The 20,941-nt window shown below is 34.5% G+C and overlaps 1 protein-coding gene across 6 annotated transcripts in view; it reads left to right on the forward strand.

Annotated features, from left to right (window-relative positions):
* The window catches only part of LOC128855684 (uncharacterized), a 162,842-nt gene that overhangs the window by 52,977 nt on the left and 88,924 nt on the right, over positions 1-20,941 (forward strand). The gene's annotated exons all lie outside the window — the stretch shown is intronic.

Below are 20,941 nucleotides of genomic sequence, written 5' to 3' on the forward strand. Positions count from 1 at the left end.
CCCTTTAATCAGTATGACTATAGCTATGTCCCGCTACTAGAATAAAAAACTAAAAAAAATTGATGAAATGGCGCGGTTTTGAATTTGACACTCTAAAAGTCGTTTTTTTCAGTTTTTTAATCAAAAAAATACGAAATAATTCAAATAATAATATGCTTCTAATACGGGCGACAGCCATTGATGCTGTGAACAACATATTAAAATTTCAGACGATTCAGTTGAATAGTCTATTTTTTTTTTGACAACACCAGGCCGAAAAAAGTAGTTTTGAGATAATTAAGTTTAAAATTTCGAGAGTGGCCGCGTGACAAATCTGACTCTACTACTAAACCGGCTGTAGAATCGAGTAACCTTTTGACCGCCATAGCCGAATGGATTGGTGAGTGACTACCATTCAGAAGTGCGTGGGTTCAAATCTCCGCGAGTTAAATACCAAATGATGGAAAAGTTATTTCTAACTCGCTCCTCAGCAGGCAATGGCAAGCCTCCGAGTGTACTTAAGCCAGGAAAACGCTTATCATAAAAGATACTCCATTCATCCACCAAAATATAAAAAAATAAAAATATAGAAAATATAAGAAATATAAGAAATATAAAATATATAAGAAATATAAAAAATATAAAATTATAAAATATCAAAGTAGGGCAAAATAAAAAATATTAAAATTAAAAAACTAAAATAAAAATATAAACAAAATCTAAAAAAATTATTAAAAATATGTATACAAAAAATATAAAAATATGAAAAGTATTGTATATATTAAAGATGTAAAAAATTTAGTACAACAAACACCAAAAATATATAAAAATACGAAAATATATAAAAAAAAATGTGAAAAATTTAAATATTAAATTAAATATTAATTAAAATTAAAAATAGAAAAATTGAAAACATATTAAGATATGAACATTTTTTGAAAAATACAAAAATATAAAAGTCATGAAAATAAAAAAAAAATTTAAATATAAAGATGCGAAAAATTTAGACATATAAGTATAAAAAATATAAAAATGTGAAAAATATCACAAATATCAAAATATCAAAAATAGAGAAATATAAAAAATATTAAAAATGAGAAAATATCACAAATATCAAAATATCAAAAATAGAGAAATATAAAAATATTAAAAGTATAAATATAAAAAGAAATTAAAAATTTTAAAACTGTAAAAAATATAGTAAATATGAAAATACTAAAAATAAATAAAAAAAGTAAAAAAAGTATGAATATATAAAAAACATAAAATATATTTCAAATGTAAAAAATATAAAAAACATAAAAATATAAAAATGTGAAAAATATCAAAATTATTAAATAAAAAAATTTTAAAAATATAATAACTATAGTAACTATAAAAATATGAAAATTTGTATATATTATATTGTATATAAAATGCAAAAATTAAAAAAATATTAAAATAGAGAAATGTAAAAAATATTAAAAATATAAAAACGTCTAAAAAATATGAAAATAATTATAAAGGACATAAAATAATAAAACAATATCAATATGGATACTAAAAAATATAAAAATGTAAAAAAATGAAAATAAAGAAATATAAAAAATAATAAAAAATATAAAAAGTATAAAAATTAAAAAATATCAAAAGAAAGAAATATAAAAAATAGAATAAAATAAAAAAATATAAAAATGTAAAAAATATGAAAATAAAGAAATATGAAAAATAATAAAAAATATAAGAAAGTATAAAAAATATCAAAAGAAAGAAATATGGAAAATATAAGAATTAAAAAAATATGAAAATAAAGAAATATAAAAAGTATAATAAAGTTATCTGGATACCGGGCCCTAGTGAATTCGAAGGTAACTGCAAAGCTGATGAGCTCGCGAGAGCTGGAGCTGCGCAATCAAATATTAGTAACTTACCCACAATCCACATTGCGCTCTCAACATGTAAAATGATCATTGATCGAGAATTTCACAGCATTGCTGATCGGAGGTGGCGAGTGGAAACTACTTGCGTTACGACCAGACAAATCTGGCCATCCTACAATCTGAAACAGACAAAAACTCTTATAAGTCTATCGAAACACGAACTAAGGCATATAATATCTCTTATCACCGGCCACTGCCTTTTGGGCACTCACGAACGTCGGCTCGGGGTTCCTCAAAACGACCTGTGCAGATACTGCGCGGACGAAGATGAGGAAGTATCGAGCAGGCATTTGCTGTGCAGTTGTCCCGGCCTAGCCAGAAGTCGACTCGCTCTTCTAGGCTCTCCAACTATTAACAATCTTTCAGCACTCTTGGACCTGAAAATCGAATCTCTCATTAAATTCTCGAAACGAATTAATATTTTGGATCAAAATCTATAATAAAAATCTCGGTTAGGTGGGGAAATCATATAACATAATGAGCTCTAGGGCAACACAACTGACTCAACTTGCGGTCTATGTGGCACTCCGATGCGGGGTCACCCTTAAACCAACCAACCATAATAAAATTAAAAAATATAAAAATATAAAGGACAAAAAATAATAAAATAATTAGCAATATGGATATATAAAAAATATAAAAAAGTATAAAAAATATAATAAAATATAAAAAATAAAAAATATAAAGGGCAAAAAATAATAAGAAATAGCAATATGGATATATAAAAGATATAAATATTTAAAAAATATGAAAATAAGAAAATAAAAAAAATATATATAAAAAATATAAGAAATATAAAAATATAATAAATTATAAAAATATACAAATTTTATAAATATGAAAATAAAAAATATAAAAACATAAAATATGAATTTTTTAAAATATAAATAAATATAAAAAATATAAAATTTTTAAAATATAAAAACAAAATAAAAAGTATAAAAATTTAAAAATGTAAATGTAAAAAAATGAAAACTATAAATATAAATTAAATGTTTTCGGTAGGTCCAACTTTCGAGTTGAACTTTTTTTCTATGTCTAAGCTGAAGTCAAGCACACAGCCGCATACGCTTGCGCCTAGAACATTCTATAAGCTCTACTTATAACAAATTTCATATCACATTTTTCTTCTTCTACATTTTAATCGTAATTATTCTAGTTCCGTGGATTAATACCGCCCATCTAAATTGTGGCGCATGCAATAATTGAATCCAAAAAATAGCAAATAAAAAATAAAAATATTGTTCGCACGCATCAGCATTTTTTGATTATTTAGCAATCCATTAGCATTTTTTCAGGCCGTTATGGTGCTGTGCTTTTAAGGTACAGCAAATAAATAAACAAAAGTTTCAATGTCAAATAATTAATATGTAAATATTACCTAAATTTTTTAATAATAATTCATAACACAACAGGTAAATATGAAATGCTTGAATAGTTGTGAAAAAATCGAAAGTAAAAAATTTAGGCAACGCCCGTTTTGGGTAGCATTACTAAGTTGATTGAATACATACACCCGCAGTGCCTCAGTACACCCATACGCTGAAGCCAAACGTGGAAGCGCGAAAGAGCGAAACAGAAATATGCTGGAACGTAATGATTTATGCACACTGTATAATTACACAGTCCTGCGAGGGTGAGTTTCTAGAATGGCTGTACTTGTTTCTTGTAGTTTTTTATGCGCTGAAAACGAATCTGACCTTCAAAATGCTCCATCACGTCAGGATTTTTGGTAAATGAAGCCTAAAAGGTCAAAAAATGGCCATTTTAGCCATTTTTGATAATTTTTTTTGGGATAGAAATTTTTTTTTTTCAACTTTCGACGAAAAGGTTGCATAGTACAACTCTTTATCTTTAAAACCCATTTTTTAAAATTATTGTACGATTTTTTAAAAAAAAGTTATGACATTTTGAAATTAACAGTTTCAGTTAGGTATACGTTGGGTATAACGTCAATACTGAAGTGAACTATTTTGAAAAATTGACATCAAACACTATTTTGTCGAGCCTATTTAAAGCCAATAGATTTATTATAAATGTCACATTTGTATGTATGTATGTTTGTACGTGCTTTAAAGTGCTGGGTGTTGGCTGGCCAAGTTTGTACACCTCCCCACAGTCATTTTCGCTTCATTTGTCATTGCTATGCAATGCTATGCATACTTAAGTGGGCGTGCATATGCATACACATACAAGTGCATAATACATAATTATTACACAATTCAAATTTACAAATACAAATACAAATATGTGCTTTATTGTATTTTTAGACTAGGCATGGCCTCAGGAGTAGTTAGATACTTTAAAGTTGTCTCTATTTATTAGTACAAATTTTTATGCCAGAAAAAAAAGGCATTTTAATTGACCTTTAGTCTGCCTTTTAAGTTTTCCATTAATTTGTTTGCACCTTATATGCATATACTAATGTGATTTGGGTGTATTGCTATTAATTTTATTCAATACTCTGATATCATAAAGGCCTCAAGCCTCTTGTATTAGGCCTCGAACTGCTTTTTCACTCTGAAGAAATAAATAAAAAAACTTCTTTAGGTTTCAAATTAATTTAAAGGTGGGCATTTGCCTAATATTTCTTAATAAGAATAATGGGTATTATAGAAACCTCAAGCATTTGAAAAATCGTTGTAATAGGTTATACAAAAAATACCAAGTTTCAAAAAGCTCGGATCTTTATAATGTTTATAATGTCAAACCGACTTGCTTGATAAACTCGAACGCAATATTCCAATCGAAAAAATCGACATCAAGCTTATCATCCTCCATGTTTTATGGAGGCAAATATGCCAGCACCGCAGTAGCAAAGGCAATTTTTGCGTTATTTTCTAGTGCGATCTATATTTGCACTTCGGGTATTGATCTAAGTTCCTCAGGCTTTTCAGATTCTCCTTTGTCTTCTGACTCACTATCCATAGCGGACGATGGCATTCAAGAAGCGATTGCAACTCTAAAATAGTCATCCATAACCGATGCTGATGGTCTATCACCTATTCTCCTCAAAAACTGCTTCTCGTTCACAAAGCCATTAATGTTAAGTTTTAATAAACCGCTCTCCCCTGGACTATTCCTATCTGATTGGAAAAAAGCTCACATAGCTCCGATCTTTAAAAGTGGGAATAAGAGTGACCTATTATGAAATGGACTTTTTTTTTTGTCAGGACAGCTAGTACACTGTCTGAGATGCCCACCCTTTCCATGTGCTTCACCCACAGAAAGTGGCCCGTCATCAGTCCAACCAGCCGTCTGCACTCCCTTCTGCTTAATGACGGAAGGGTTTGCGACAGTCGATCGGACATGACAGGTAACATCGGTTTAGTCCATCTGCAGCCTCTCTCAGCCTGCCAAGCTCGCTTGTGGGTTGTAGTTACCCATTGGCTAACCGTGGCTTTGATGGCCGCAGAAGGGAGTGGCAAAACAGGTTCTGGGCCAAAGAAGTTGGCCTCAGAGCCCATCCTAGTTAAAGAGTCAAAGGTCTCGTTACCCGCAATATCCACGTGCCCCGGGACCCATGTTAGCATCAGGCTATTATGGCTACCGACATAGTTCAGCCTAGATTTATAGGACCCGACTATCCCTGATGTGGCTGTCTAAGGCCAAAAGCGCAGCTTGGCTGTCGCTGTAGACACATCTGCCTCTCCATCGATTTTCCACAACAAAGTTCGACCCTGCTTGAGCTGCATACACCTCCGCTTGAAACACAGTTGCATGCATTCCAAGAGCAAAGTGCTGTTTTGTCCTGCTGGATTCCACGTAGACGTCAGAGCCGGAGCCATGCTCGATCCTGGAGCCATCCGTGAAAATGCAAAAACAGTGTTTGTCGAGCTCATTTTCAGAGTTTGACCACAACTGAGCCTCTGGCAGCACTGCACTGGGTCTCTTTTCATGTACGACTCTTGATGGCATGGAGTCAAGGGGCATGGAGAGAATCGGTTTAATTTTCTCCAGTTGCTCTCATCATCAGATTCGTCCTCTTGTTGATGCTCGTCATCTGCATTGCCCTCCTCGCTACCTTCGTTCCATTCATGAATGGCTGGTAACGTGAATTTAATCTGAAATTTTTAATAAAAAAGTTGTTTCAATAACCCACATACATATTTTTGAGCATATCTGCGAGCACGAACGAACCTCAGGTTTTAAACTACTAAGGAGATCGGCGGTGTTGCTCATCAAGGTGCGAAGTTCAGCTTCCCATATTTCTTTTAAAACCGCCAACGGAACATTATCTCCGGGATCATCTTTGTTTCAGCAATTCGGCCATTTTAGCTTTAAGCTTTTCTTTAAACGGATCCACTAGCTGAGGTTGCGAAGACAGTTTTTCGCCTGATATTTTAAGAAGACGAATACCGTACCTCTTCTTGAATCCTTGGAGCCATCCATCACTAGCGAAGAAGTTTGCTTCATTTTCTTTAAATTTTGCATGCAGGGGTTTTGCCTTTTCTTTCAACATATGAGCACTTACTGGCCAGTTTTTATCTCGCATACGGATAAACCAACGATAGAGAGCTCTCTCCATTTTGGGCAATTCTGAAGAACGCAGTGTTTTTCTATTTCCAGGTCCACAATACGTGTTGTTTACGCATTTTAAAATGACTTGCTTTTTCGCTTTAATGTTACAAATTGTTGATTTAGCAACATTGTGTGTTTTTGCTAAAATCGTGACAGATGGGCCTTTTTTTAAAAAGCCGAGAATTTTAGCCTTTTGTTTTAATGTCAAGCACACGGGGTTTTTATAACTTATTTTCACCAGAAAACATACGATGAAACACTCTTTGCAAAAGCAAAACCGCGACTGAAATATTTTACTCCTTACATGCAATTACGAATAAAATGCCTATTTTATAATTAGGGGATTCCCTAATTTCAGAATTACTTGAGATCAATGTAAACTACATTCAAATAATTGTAACGTTTATTGTTCATATTATAGAGCTTTTTGGGTTTGTTCACGTTTTCAAGTAGTCAATGCACAAAAATGTCTGTTAACATTTTGGGGTGTTCACGCTTTAGAGCGTACACGTTATCGAGCGGGCGCTGTATTTTATTTTATTTTTTTAATTTAATCTTTTTTTATTTGATTTGCTTTTAATTAACTTTTCTTTTATTTATTTTGTTTGTTATATTTTATCTTTTTAATTTTATTTTATTTTATTTGTTTATTTACTTTACTGCTATTTTATTCTGTTTTAGTTAATCTTTATTTACTTTATTTAATTTTTCTTCGTTATATTTTATTGTTTTACTTAATTTTTATTTAGTTATGTTTTTTACTAATTAATTTACTTTCTTTTAATTTAATTTAGTTAATTTTTACTTATATTGTTTTAATTTTATTTTTTAATTTTTTTTCATATGGTTATTTTTTGCATTGAAATATTTTTGTTTTACTTTTAAAATTTTATTTAATTTGCCTTTACTTAATTTAATTTTACTTTATTTTATATTTTATTTCTTCAGTGAGTTTTATTTATTTTATGTATTTAATTTAGACCTTTTTCATTTATATTACGTTAAATTTTTATTAATTTGTCTAATGGAGTTTTATTTAATTTAATAATTTTTTTTAATTTCCAATTCATATTTTGGTACAGACATAAAGATGCATATTTGCAGTTGCTTTTTCATCACCAAAGGGGCTTAGTATTTTTTTTTTTGGTTTTTTTTTATAAATTTTGCTGTGTTTGCTCATCCTAGTAAGTATTTCACGAAATTCTCATTACTATCGGTCTTACCTTGTGTCAGCTAGTAAAAGTTCGCCATCAGTAATGCAACCATTGGCAGCAGGTTTGCTACTTAAGTCTTCTGTTTCTACTAAACATTCAGTGTTTTTTTTACTTTTATTTCTAAGTATTCATAAAAAAGAAAACGTTAAATTAATAAATGAAACATTTTCGTAATAAAAAGGTCTAAGGTAGTTTCCAGCAAAACCAGTTGCCGTTATCTAACTACCTTGGGGCGCGCATAAAAAATGTTGATTTCGGGAAATCGGTGTGCCAGTAGATGTACAAGTTGCACTGCTACTTGAAAGATTACAATAACTTCGAAAGTAAACACTGAAGAAAATCTAACAAGCACAATAAGAAATAAACCCTAAAAACAGACTGCAATGCCATTTCAGATACGAATACCTGAAGCAAAAGCGTTTGTTCGAAATATCAACACAGGGTAGCTGCTTAAGTGCAACTCGTTTATTAAGTAGAGTGGAAAGGTACGTGCTCAACGTTGTAAGAATGGCCTGCAATCGCCACATCATTGTGCTCCAATTAACTGTTGCCCATTGCCTGTCATTTATTGAAATTATCATTGCATTAGGTCATAATTATGTTGGATTGCATTGCCATTAGATGACTGCTGAACTGAAAGGCAAAGCGGCTAACCGCAATGTAAAAGTTGAGTATGAAGATGACAAAGGCGAGAAAAAAATGCTCCAAAAGTACGAAGCTAGAGCGAATAAGAAAGGCTAGCGCTAAAGTCAAAGCCTCCGGTAAGTCGTGAATATATCTTTGTACTCACTTTTTCAAGCACGCGAATATACACAAATATAACTAACGCTTGGTGCCACTTATTTTATAATATTGACTTAACTGCTTACATAAACCGATGGAAACGTCAATGTAGTGGTGAGTAAAACCAATGCGCACATGCTTGAAGCCAAGTCGGTAGTGGTGCTTCGCAATTTTGCATTTTTCATTTACTCTTTCTTGAAGCGCCTCCAGCGAATTGGCCACATTGACGCAGTGGCTTGACCACCACAACGCGGCTGCTTAGTTGCAATTAGAGAGCATTAATGTTGGTTTGCTTTTGCGCCATCACCAAATCAACTGCATCCATGCAGATGCCAATTGAGTTGTCAACTAGATAGGCGGCCGAACGAGTCGGTGAAGCCAGCTTTGCCAACCAAATACTCAGATAAAATGCTGCTGTTCATTAAACCTGCTGAATGGTCAAGCGCCGTTGGCGGAGTTATGATGATTATTCAGCGGTTTGCTGGCATCGTAATCACGCTTATTGACTGGGTCAGTAGTGTCAGTAATCTAACTACTACTTATGCAGTAAATAAAGTGTGTACAATGCAAACGTACTGCCAATAAGCTATGCCACCATGTCTGTGGCAAAAGTTGCAACTTAAAATATCATAAAAATCATGAAAATCATTGCGCACTAAAAAAAGTATCATTGAATAGCCAAAAAAATATATCCTCAATTTGAAGGCGGAAATCGTTAATGTTACACAAAAAAAAAACGTGATAAAACTAAAAGTTTATATTTATCAAAATATCGCCCCTTCTCAGTATTGCCATTCTGTTTAGTCTTATTATTTGTTGCGCTAATTAATTTTTTTCAGTATTGCGTAAAGTTTTGCAAGCTTTGCGGGCCTCCAAAATGGAAGTTGACTAAGGAATAAGCGCAAGTGTGCAATTAGTTGTCGAATTATTATTGTAATATTATAATTATTTACTATTGTGCGTTCTCATTCGTTTTTCCTCTTTAGCGAGCGACCGAAGCGAATTGACTGGTTTGCGTGACTGTTTTGACTCACTTGCTTAGCAATTTGAAATTTGTCATACTTAATTATTGTTTTGGTTAAATTTATTTCAAAACTATTGATTAAGTTAAGATTTAACATCAGAAGAAAAAATGATGAAAAAATGGTAAAACTGTTTAAAGAAGGTAGATAACTATGACATGAGTTTTTTTTTTCAATTTCAAACGTTTGTTAACAAAAAGTAGTTACAAATTTAATCTTCAAAATAATAGCTATCGCTAGCGACACATTTTTCCCATCTCTCAGGCAATTTGTGTATGCCGCGCCAAAAAGGTTGGCCGTCTTTGGCCACAAACCAATCATCGAGCCATTTTATGGCTTCTTCGTGAGAATTGAGCGCTGCTCGGAAAGTGCGTGGCCCATCGATGCAAACAAATGATAATCGGAAGGCGACAAGTCTGGTGAGCAAGCCGCATGCACCAGCGGTTCCCAATCGTACGTCTCCACCAATTCCCGGGTCGCTCTTGTGCGATGTGGCGGTGCATTGTCATCAAGAAAAATTACTTTGTGACGCCAATCGGCATATTCTGGGCGATTTCGGTGTATAGCGCTGTTCAAATCGACCAATTGTCGTTGGTAGCGTGCGACGGTGCACTGTTTCATCTGGTTTTAATAGCTCGTACCAAATCATACCACGCTGATTCCAGAAAACACACAGTTGCCTTGCGGCCGAAGCGATTTGGTTTGGCCGTTGTTTTTGGCTTGTGGCCGGACGGACCACACGATCGTCTACGCTTGAGATTGGATAAATACACCCATTTTTCATCACCCGTAACGATTTGATGCAAAAAAGACTTCCTTTTGAACCGTTGAAACGTTTGAAAATGGTTTTTTGGTCACTCCCAACTGCTCTGCCATCATTTCTTGCGTTTGACCATCATCTTCATCCAACAATGCTTGCAATTCGGCGTCATCAAACTTTTTCGGTGGCCGGCCACGGTCCTCGTTCTCCACGCTAAAATCACCACTTCGGAACTTTTCAAACTACCTGAAGCTCTGTGCTCTACTTACTTCCACCATAAACTTCCATAAGCATTTGATGAGCTTGAGAAGCGTTTTTCTTCAATTGATAACAGAAAATCAACGATGTCCGCAAATCGTAGTATGAAGGCACGAGATTCGACATTTTTAAGAGCGACAAAAATGCATTGTTGTATGAAATGTAACAAACAACGAACTGAATATTGTTGACAGATGACAGACGAAAAAAACAAGACATTTGGGAAGGTTTAAAAATACTCCTAGCGACATCTATGGACTAATAGCTAAAAATTTCATTTCATAGGCATCTACCGGGGTGTTTATATATTAGCTCGGAGAAACAGAAATCCATTATCGATGATACGATAACCCGTAAAGTATCGATCAAAATATTTGTGCTCGTTGTTAAGAAGACATTTCACACTGAAACAATTATTGCGCTCCTGTTTATTTGATCCATTCAGATGTGAGTTACAGGGTGTTAACCATGGAAGCCAATAAAGAGACAATTCGAATTCGGTACATTTTTGACTTGCCGATAATGTAAAATCTAAAAATGAGTCGATTCCGTTCAAGCATTTTTGATTTTACAGAAAATGTCAAAAATATCGATTAAATCACAGAAATATTGAAAGTTCACCGGCATGTTAGTTGTCGTAGCATCGCCTAGGGGCTAAAGATCGACCATCAAATAGTTGTAAACCATTTGCGCAAATTGTTTACTTCGTTTTCCTCAAACTAAATATGCACAATACAATTCTCCCTAAGCTCCAAGCAGTTACAGCTACTGATGAAAGTTTTTCAAGTTTAATACTTTTTACAGCGCATCTAACATTTTTATCCATTAGAAAATTCATCTAAATCAGTTTTCGTATTTACTACTTACCTTACTTAATAATTATTTCGAAAATGTTAATATTTCACTACTATTTTCACCCATTAACCTATATCCCCTAGTTTCTCCCACTGTTCCACCTGCAGCTTAATTCACACAAAAGAAAAACAGCAAAACAAAAAATCTAAAACGATTGTGTTTCAGTGTTGCGGAAAATTTATTAACCCATTTGTAGAATGAAAAAAAAAACGTATATATTTTTTTTATAATTAGTCTAACAAATAAATTATGGTCGCTTTGAGGAGAAAGTTCTTTGACTACAAAACTGTGTGTACTACTGCAGACCACCACCATAGAATGGCCGCACCATCACCAGTCATTTGGTTTGACTTTTTACTTGCCCAGTTGGTGGTGTCTCAGCGAATTTTCACACAACTTTTTTTTTTATTTTATATTTTCATTTTAATTTTATGCTGCGTTCACCTTGCGCTTTTTTGTTTTAATTTTATTCTCTATTTATTTCTCTCATTTCCATTCCATGTTATTCAATTTGGCGTAGCGTTTACGTTACACTTAGCGCATTCGTTATTCGATGGGATGCGCTGTTTCGTTCCGTTCCAGAGGTGCCGTGTGAATGCAAAACACAGACATGCACACACACAGGCAAAGAGAGAGCAAAACAAACATGCGTAGTGAGTACTAAGTACAGATCAATTACATACGCGGTGCATCTATTTGCTTGTTTGTAACATTTTCCGCAAGTTGTGGAGCAAAAAACAAAAACAAACAAAAAACAGGGGGAAACAAATGCTAGAATACCAGAGGGCTGCGTATGTAGGTATAGGCATTTATGCTAAAAGCCACACCACAGAACAATAAAAAAACGACGTCACAGTGAAGTACCTCTATTTTCACCACAGCTGACTGCGTTTTTATTTCAACTGCTTTCTCTCTTGTTTATTTATATTTAATTCATTTCCAAATATAGCATTAAATAATGCCGATGGAACAGATTGATATAACTTTCATTGAGTATTTGTATTAAACTTTGTATTTGGATAAAATTGAATAGAAAATAATTTAGGGACTATTCTAAAACGAAATTGCGCAATATATTTTTCAGCATTTCTCAAAGCAATCTTTTCCCCAGCTCTTTCTCTCTTGTGTATTAAGACTACCCAGTTAGGCGAGAATATCTGTGAATTACGAATTAACGCGTATTTTTTAAGTTTTTGTGGCTCCGGTATCCCCCACTGAAATATTCTGGCAATATTTAAGTAGAATATTTTAGGTCTGAAATATTTTATTTAAAATAAATGTTTGCAAGTTTCACAAAAATTGGGTCAAGCGGGTCAGCAAAAGGAGAGGTAAGGCGTCTAAATGTTCCAGAAAAATTATTTGCAAATATTTTAGTTCTCAGATGCCCTAATACAAATAATTCCGTCCCAAAATTGATATAGCAATGTGTCATATCCTCAAAAATTGGGACAAATAGGCCCGCAAAAAAAAAAAGGTAGCGGGCCATTGGATGGAGGTGTGCTACCGAGGCCGCGGCGGCCATGGGGCCGATATTTTGTTCCATACGTAATTGAGCCATAAAAAAAATTCTAATTATTTTATTCAAAATCAACATCGGCCCTTGAAACTTAACCACCCTTTACTTCTAACGGAAAACGACTTAAAATACTTCTTATGCAATAAAAAAAATTCTACGACCAAAATTTTGACATTTTAGACCACTGTATAAAAACTGAGATGGACATAATTGGTCTACTCTCGATGTATTCCCTTTTCTGTTCTAAAAATGATATAGCAATGGGTTATTTTCTCAATAATGGGGTCAAATTGACCCACAAAAGGGAGAAGGGGGAATGAAATATTCCACAAAAATTATTTGCAAATATTTAAGTTCTTAGGTGCCCTAATAAAAATACTTTTTTCACTTTTCTTGAAATGACTGGCACACAAAAATGAAAATTAGGTGGTTAAAATGTTCCAGAAAAATGACTCTCACGAAATTTGGCCAAAAAACATTGACAAAATACTTCTGTCAGAAAACTACTTATTCTTCTAAAAAGTACCATACTTTTCATGTAATACAAAAAAAAAATGTCTATGAGTAAAATTTTAAAATTTTAGCCCACTGTAAAAAAAAACTGAATTGTGCTAGGATGTACGTTTTTGGAACAAAAGTGATCTACTCTCGAAATTATTCCAATATTTTTGCTTAAAATTTTTGCGCAAATGCTTTAAATCTGATTTATGGTCGATCTTTAGCTCCTTTGCGATGCTACTACTACTGATATGCCGGTGAACTTTCAATATTTCTGTGATTTTATCGACATTTCCGATATTATCGACATTTTTTTTAACATCAAAAATGCCAGAACGGAATCAATGTAACCATAGTTGCACGTAATTAGCTATTCCAGTATCGGCACCATAACCACCATTCATCATTCATTCACTAATTAATTCACTCATTCAGCGGTCTGGCTCGCAGTTTCACCTTTATCAGAGAAAAACTATAAAATGTACCGAATTCGAATTGTATCTTTGTTGAGTTCCATTGTTAACACCCTGTAACTCACAACTGAATGGAACAACCAAAACGGAAGCAAAATAATTTTTTCAGTGTAAAATGTCACCTTGACAACGAGCATAAAATTGAAATTGTTTAATCGATTCTTTACGAGATATCGGTCACTACAGCCAACTACCAAGAAAATAATGGATTTCTTTTTCTCCAGATTAATATATACAAGAATAAAGAACACCACCTCAGCTAACTCTCTGTAGCGCACCCTATTAACCTTACTCTGCTGTGTCAAAACTCACTGTTGCCTCTAACTAATAACTTGAACAATATTCGATGATATTTGACGGTATTCTGAGGCTCACTCTTAAATTGGTTTGGGATCACACAAAAAAAAAAACAAAAAAAAAAAAAAATCAATGAGATCGAAGCAGCTAACTGACATTAGAGAGCAGAAATGATTATTACATGGACTGCGAGACATTGAGTTCCATTGCGCTGAAGTCAAAAACTGTCTGAGTCCACACCTTCTTTTTCTAGAAGATAATTCTTCTTAATAAGACAATCCTTTAGAGATAAGCCTTGAATAATTAGAAATGTATTGTAGAACCAGTTCCGCCATAGGCCTCTTTAAGACAGGCTTTGATTCCTTCCGGTGTAGAACCTTTTAAGTCGAAGCACAGATATCGGAAGTTTAGCGCGGGAAAAAAGATTACAAAGCGAACTCGAAATCCCTCAATAAGACATTTAAATTCCTCATCTTTCATCCAAAGATAAATAACTTTCAAATTATTGCTCTATTTCCAAAATTTTACCGACCTAGATTTTTTTGCTTTTCTGTATTCAAAACCACTTTGGCTGAGAAGTTCATTTCATTTATACAAGTCATAAATGCGGTAAAATTTAATTTTATAATTATCGCCTAATCCATAACAAATTTTCTATGATTGAAGATAGCAATTTTTGTATTGGACGCAATTCTCTCATCTAGGCTAAAGGTTCTATTTCCTTCTCAGAGTTTTCCTTGTAGCGAATTGTTACATTTGCCGTTGATATTCTTTGCTTGCCAACACTGAATCGATCCGAACCGAACTAAACCGAGACAATGAACTGATTTTTATTTGATGTAAAGTGCATAAAAAGTAAATTAACTTACTGCGCAAATTTGAAATACATGCATATTCTATATAATTATATTTTGCTTGAAATGCAAGAGAAAAAGCGAGACTTGAGGTCAATGCTGGCAATGGATTTAAAACAATTAGAGCAAAGGCAGTTCAGAAATTGATTTCCTATTGTGGTTTCTGCAGCGCAAATTGAATGAGTTAGTAAATTTACTGACTATTGCAAATTTATGTAGTTGGGTGTATATAACTATGTTTGCTAGATAGCTATTTGATGATGTTTAATCTAGTTGCTAACGAACTTCTAATATAGTTACAGTATGATTTTAGGTTGAGCCTGCTTTAGAGGCTTCAAAAAATCAATTTTTTCGTGGATTTTTTTGGGAAGGAAAGAAATATTCGATTGAAACGAAACTTTCTGGTTTTATTGCTATATATTTCAACAGTCTTTACAAATTTTTTCATTAAATTATATGTCATATTATGCCTGGTACAAGCATTTTCCCGAGGCGCCTCGAGTGTGCATGTGTCGTGCGGCGGGAAAGATGTAAGTCGCAATTTTCATCTGAAACCAAAAAACCAAAAAGTTTTTATTTAGTCATTAGTATAGTATAGCTTCTAGTTCACCCAAGAAAATTAAACAAAAATTGAGAAATTCAACAATTTTTCGCTAATTAAAAAAAAAAATAATTTTTTGGAAAAATAAATTCTCTTTAGATTGTTTAAAAAGTGGGTTAATCATAACTTTCTTAAGGTTTTTTAGGTTCAACTAGAAGAGAATTTAATTCCGAATACAATCAATGTTATCTCGTTTCGATAGGACGTTTAACTTGTTCCCTATCTTTCCTGCCAATTAGGAAAAATCGGAAAAATAAAAAATCGAGAAATCGCACTTCGAGCGATCCGGCCGCTCATATACCTGCTCGACGCCTATTTAAAATTTCTTCTATAACTCCGAAAATATTTTGAATTTGCTTCTGAAATTTTAAGGACACATTCTTGGATAGTTTGGGAAGACATTTATGCAAAAAACAAAAACAATCGATTTTTTGAAGCCTCTAAAGGAATATTTAGAATCTATAATTAATCCCAGCAAATTTAGGGGTTCCTTGGTTTGGGTATTGTAATTACTAATGTTTTTAGATATATCGCACGGACTTTTCTTTCGGCATATGTGTAAAAGGTGAGTTTTCTCAAGAGAAAGTCGTACGCCAGAGGTTATCGACCAAGACCAAAAATCATTGTATATACTGGGTTGGCAACTAAGTAAGTGCGGATTTTTTTTAGAAAATCAAAGACAATTTTTCCATGGAACTAAATAACTTTATTCTATAATGTATTGCCCATTTTGTTCAGTGACCTTTTGCCATATTTCAGGCAGCCTCACAATCCCACGTTCATAAAACTGCTGATTTTTATTAGCAAGAAACTGAATAAGGCGCGATTTGGCATCATCATCGTTATTGAAATGTTTACCATTCAAGGAGTTTTGTTAAGATCGAGACAAAAAGTGATCAGATGGTGCAAGGTGGATGTGGCCAAAACATCCCAACCAAGCTCCAATAATTTTTGCCGAGTGACCAAAGATGTGTGTGGCCTTGCATTGTCGTGATGGAATAAATACTTTTTCGATTTGTCAATTCGGGCCGCTTTTCTTCAACTGCATTGTTTAGCTTCGTTAGTTGTTCAATGTCGACATCAGAATTGATCGTTCGGTTGGGTGGTAAGAGTTTAAAGTAGACGATTCCTTTGTAATCGCACCAAACTGATAACAAAACCTTCTTTTGATGAATATCAGCTTTTGATGTTGTTTGAGATGGTTCAGCTGGCCTGCTCCACGATCTGTTACGCTTGATATTGGCGTAAGCAACCCATTTTTCATCGCCAGTTACCAGTCGTTTTAAAACTGGATCATTTTCATTACGTTTCTTTAGCAAATCGCAGCTGTTAATGCGTTTATTTGAGTTCCTGAGGAACACATGTGTCGAGTTTTTGAACATAGCCAAGTTGTTTTAATTGATTTTCAATGCATGTATGCGATAAATCAAGCTTCTCTGCAATCTCACGTTTTGCGCTGTGACGATCCGAACCGATTATTGCTTTGATTAGGGCGTCATCAACTTCAGTTGGGCGACCAGATCCTCTTTCATCTTTGAATGAAAAATCAGCAGAACGAAATTCGGCAAAGCAATTCTGACACTGCCGTTCTTTTAAAGTTTCGTCACCATAAACAGCATACCATTTTTTATGAGCTTGCGATGCGGTTTTCCCTTTGCGGAAGTAAAAAAGCAAAATATGACGAAAATGTTCCATTTCATTCTCCATTTTTCAACGAACGCCAAACGAAAACTACGCAACCGATCAAAAAACTTTGTTTACTGATTGACAGCTGAATTACCAACTATCAAATAACAAAATGCCTTTTACATTTGTACTATATCTGCAAACCTAAAAATTCGACGGAAGCCATCTATGAGTGAAATCCGCAAGTACTTAGCTGCCAACCCAATATACATATATGTTCGTGTGAGTGTGTGCGTATCTTTGGAAGCATGTCCATTTATTTGTAAACGAGAATTTCAACGAGTTGTATAATAGAATATAAGTTGGCGGTGCTTCTTTTAGCACTCAATCTTTGATTTTGAAATATTAATACAATCCATATTCTTGTACAAGTACGACAGTTCCGAGCAGAGAAAGTTTCATATGATGAGATTTTTCATTGCTTCCAGTTGCTTTGTGGCTTATCATTGCCTACTGAGGGGCGACTAGCAAAGAAATCCACTGAAAGATAGTCACGAACAAACCGAATCAGTTACGCCAGTCACTCCCATATCTTCTTTCGTTCAGTTTTTATCTTCCTCTTCTTCTTCTTTTTCTTAGCATCACAGTCCTTGGTTAGCCTTTGCTTCATTCACAACCTTGTGCCATCAAAATATGTCTGTCTCTATCAAAGACCACCTCCTTCCACTGCCAACGTTTAGCTTTTCAAGATCAACTTCCACGTCTTCGAGCCATCTCTTTATAGAGTGTCCTTTTCTTCGGCCTCCAACAGGGAGTCCTTTCATTGCCTTTTGAATTTTTCTCTCCTTGGGCATTTTAAATACGCGTTCGAGTTATCTTTTTCTCTGAGATTTTATAAATCTTATCACAGTTTCGTTTTTTGCTAATAGTTTCAACTCATGATTCAGTTTAGTTTTTAAAGGCCCTCAAAACAGGATCTCGAATTAATGATTCTTATTCTCCTTGATTGGCAAGGAGACCGCTTAAACCATTCATTTCTTCGGCCTAAGTTCATATAAATCTATAGGAGCGAGTGCAGAAATATACCTACGTTTCACTTTGCTCTCCTTAAATTTTTCTGAACCAATTCCTTTTTATAATTCACGTTGCCAATTAATTGGTTTATTATCATCAGACGACCTCTTTTGGCCTTTTCATTTCTTCTCGACATTCTTTCGGGTAAAACTGACTGCACATCTCTTCTTCGGTTAATTGATTTTAATGTAGAAACCTTCGCAGTTTTCATAGTTTTCATATTCTTCTTCTTTTTGATTGGCGCAATAATCTCTTACGCTATTTTTGTCGAGTTTAACAAATCGACACCCCAGTGAAGCCAAGTCATTTTCCCCCTAATATTTCCAACACAGAGCAGTCCTTCCTCTCCCGCTGTTACCGCCAGCTGGTACCGCATCGAATACTTTCAGAGCCGTAGCGTTTGGATCCAATCGGACCATATAAGCCAATCAACGAAGCCGCTGGATCTTTATTCGCTGCGCTATGTCTATGTGGTCGTAAAGCTCATACAGCTCATCGTCTCATCGCCCGCGATATTCGTCATTTCCAACGCGCAATGGTGCAAAAATCTTACGAAGAATCTTTGTCCCAAACACTCAAAGTGGCGCCTCATCGGATGTTGTCATCGTCCACACCTCTGCACCATACCTTACAACGGGCATACGATCGAATTCAGTTAATTTAAAGGCTTTTAGGCCCATCACTTTTTGAGTTCAATTTTTTCCCAATTTTTGTTCTTGCCTAATTACTTACGAATTTTATCTCAGTTAGAATCGAACTTTGCATTCGCTCCATTTTCTTCATACCAGAGCGCATTTGTTCATAATTAAAATCACCATTCCAAACCAAATACCTTCACACCCTTCAAACTGAATACTTCATTAAAGACACCAACAAATATAACAGAACATACGAATAGTACTTTTACATGCGCATCCCAACAAGCACCGATAAGAGCCGGATCGTTTTAAGGCATCAATTTCAAGTATCTAGGCGCATAAGTTCAGATGCATTACACTGCATATCTGGAACACTTAACTTAAATTCTACATAGACACTCTCCTACAATCGCTGCTCATCTCATAGTAAGTGCGCATACTTATAAGTGCATAAGCATACGCATTCTGGAGCGCCTCGGTATCCGCCTAATCGCAATCACAAGCATCTCAATGCAATCGCAGACACTTTCCAGCGGCACCAACGTAAGAATAGAAAAACATTTGCCCAATCATCGCAAGTGGAGTGAAGGCAAGCAGCCGACTCGTATGCGCGTGTATGTGTGCGTAGTGAGTTTACGGAATGAGTGATGTGTGTGTGATTAAGAGGAGGAAATGTTGATGAAAGTGGCATTAGGGAAAAAAATTTAGAATAATTGCCATTGTTACATAGCTAACAACAACCAAAACAACCACAGCAAGCAATGTGGTAACAAGCAACCAGTAAATGGCTGCTAACAATTTTGAAGCAAAACAGATGGGGAGAAGCACCGAAGCACCTTAAGAAAGCCGCTAGGCGGCAGTGGGGTGTGCAAAGCTAGTCAGAAAAAAATATCAGTTAAATGTGCTCAAATGTATGTGTGTGTGTATGTGTGTTTGTAAATATCATAAAATTAGCACGTCATTGCAACTGAGTGAATGCCTCGCCGGCATTCCCTTGCTGTGGCGGTGATGCAAAGCTTTACTGCAATGAGCGCACTAGTTTTTCTGCAGAGTAAATGTGAGTGCTCTGGTGTGTGTGTGTGTGTGTGTGCCTATACATGTGCGCTGCGTTGGGAACACACCCAGCCAGATTGGCGTGGCTGTGATAAATAATGCTTACATTGCACTCCTGGTATTAAGGTTAACATATTTCAATAAATTTCTGTGGCATTGCCGCTATTGTCGTCACTGCTGCTGTTACCGCCACTGCTACTTCTGTTGCTACTATTGCCGCTGATGGATGCAATGATTTGAAAGTTTTCTCTGTTTAATAGCTAATTTCAGAACAGAAAAAAAATGCCGCAATGATGCATTCAAAAATTGTGGGAAAATTAAATGTAGAAAATAGTTAAAAGCGGCAATCAAATTTCTAAGTCAACAACAGCAAAATTGCAGATATGACATATGAAAGACAGTGAAAAGAAAGGTTACTTAAAAAAATTTGGCAATACTTTGTATGGTCTGTTTGTTCAAATCCAAACCTTATTACCGTAAATATTTCAATAGATGCATAAGTTTAAAAGCTTTGAAGCACTAAACTTTTGAGTTCTCTTAAAAAAGATTTCATGCGAAATGCTTTCAGAAAAAAGCTAGAAAAAAATTGTTTACCAACGAAACTCTCTTTTGACTATAATAATTTTTTTTTTTTTATTTTTACTGCCTAAATAATGCGGACCGCATAATAAAGGGTGGTTAAATTTCAAGGGCCGGTGTTGATTTTAAATAAAATACAATTTTTTTAGGAAATTACTGACATTTCTCTTTACTATGATACTATTGGTATGGCTCTATTACGTATGGAACAAAATATCGGCCAAATGGCCGCCGCGGCCTCGGCGGCACACCTCCATTCGATGGTCCAAATTTCCGATGACGCTAAGGCATAATTGAAGCTATAAGCTATTAATATTGCGAATTATCTCATCCTTTAGCTTTTGAATTGTTGCTGGCTTATCGACGTACATCTTTTCTTTCAAATAACCCCAAAGAAAGAAGTCCAACGGTGGTGTCGTTG

Source organism: Anastrepha ludens, chromosome 2 (assembly GCF_028408465.1).
Source record: "Anastrepha ludens isolate Willacy chromosome 2, idAnaLude1.1, whole genome shotgun sequence".
NCBI classification, from domain to species: Eukaryota; Metazoa; Arthropoda; class Insecta; order Diptera; family Tephritidae; genus Anastrepha; species Anastrepha ludens.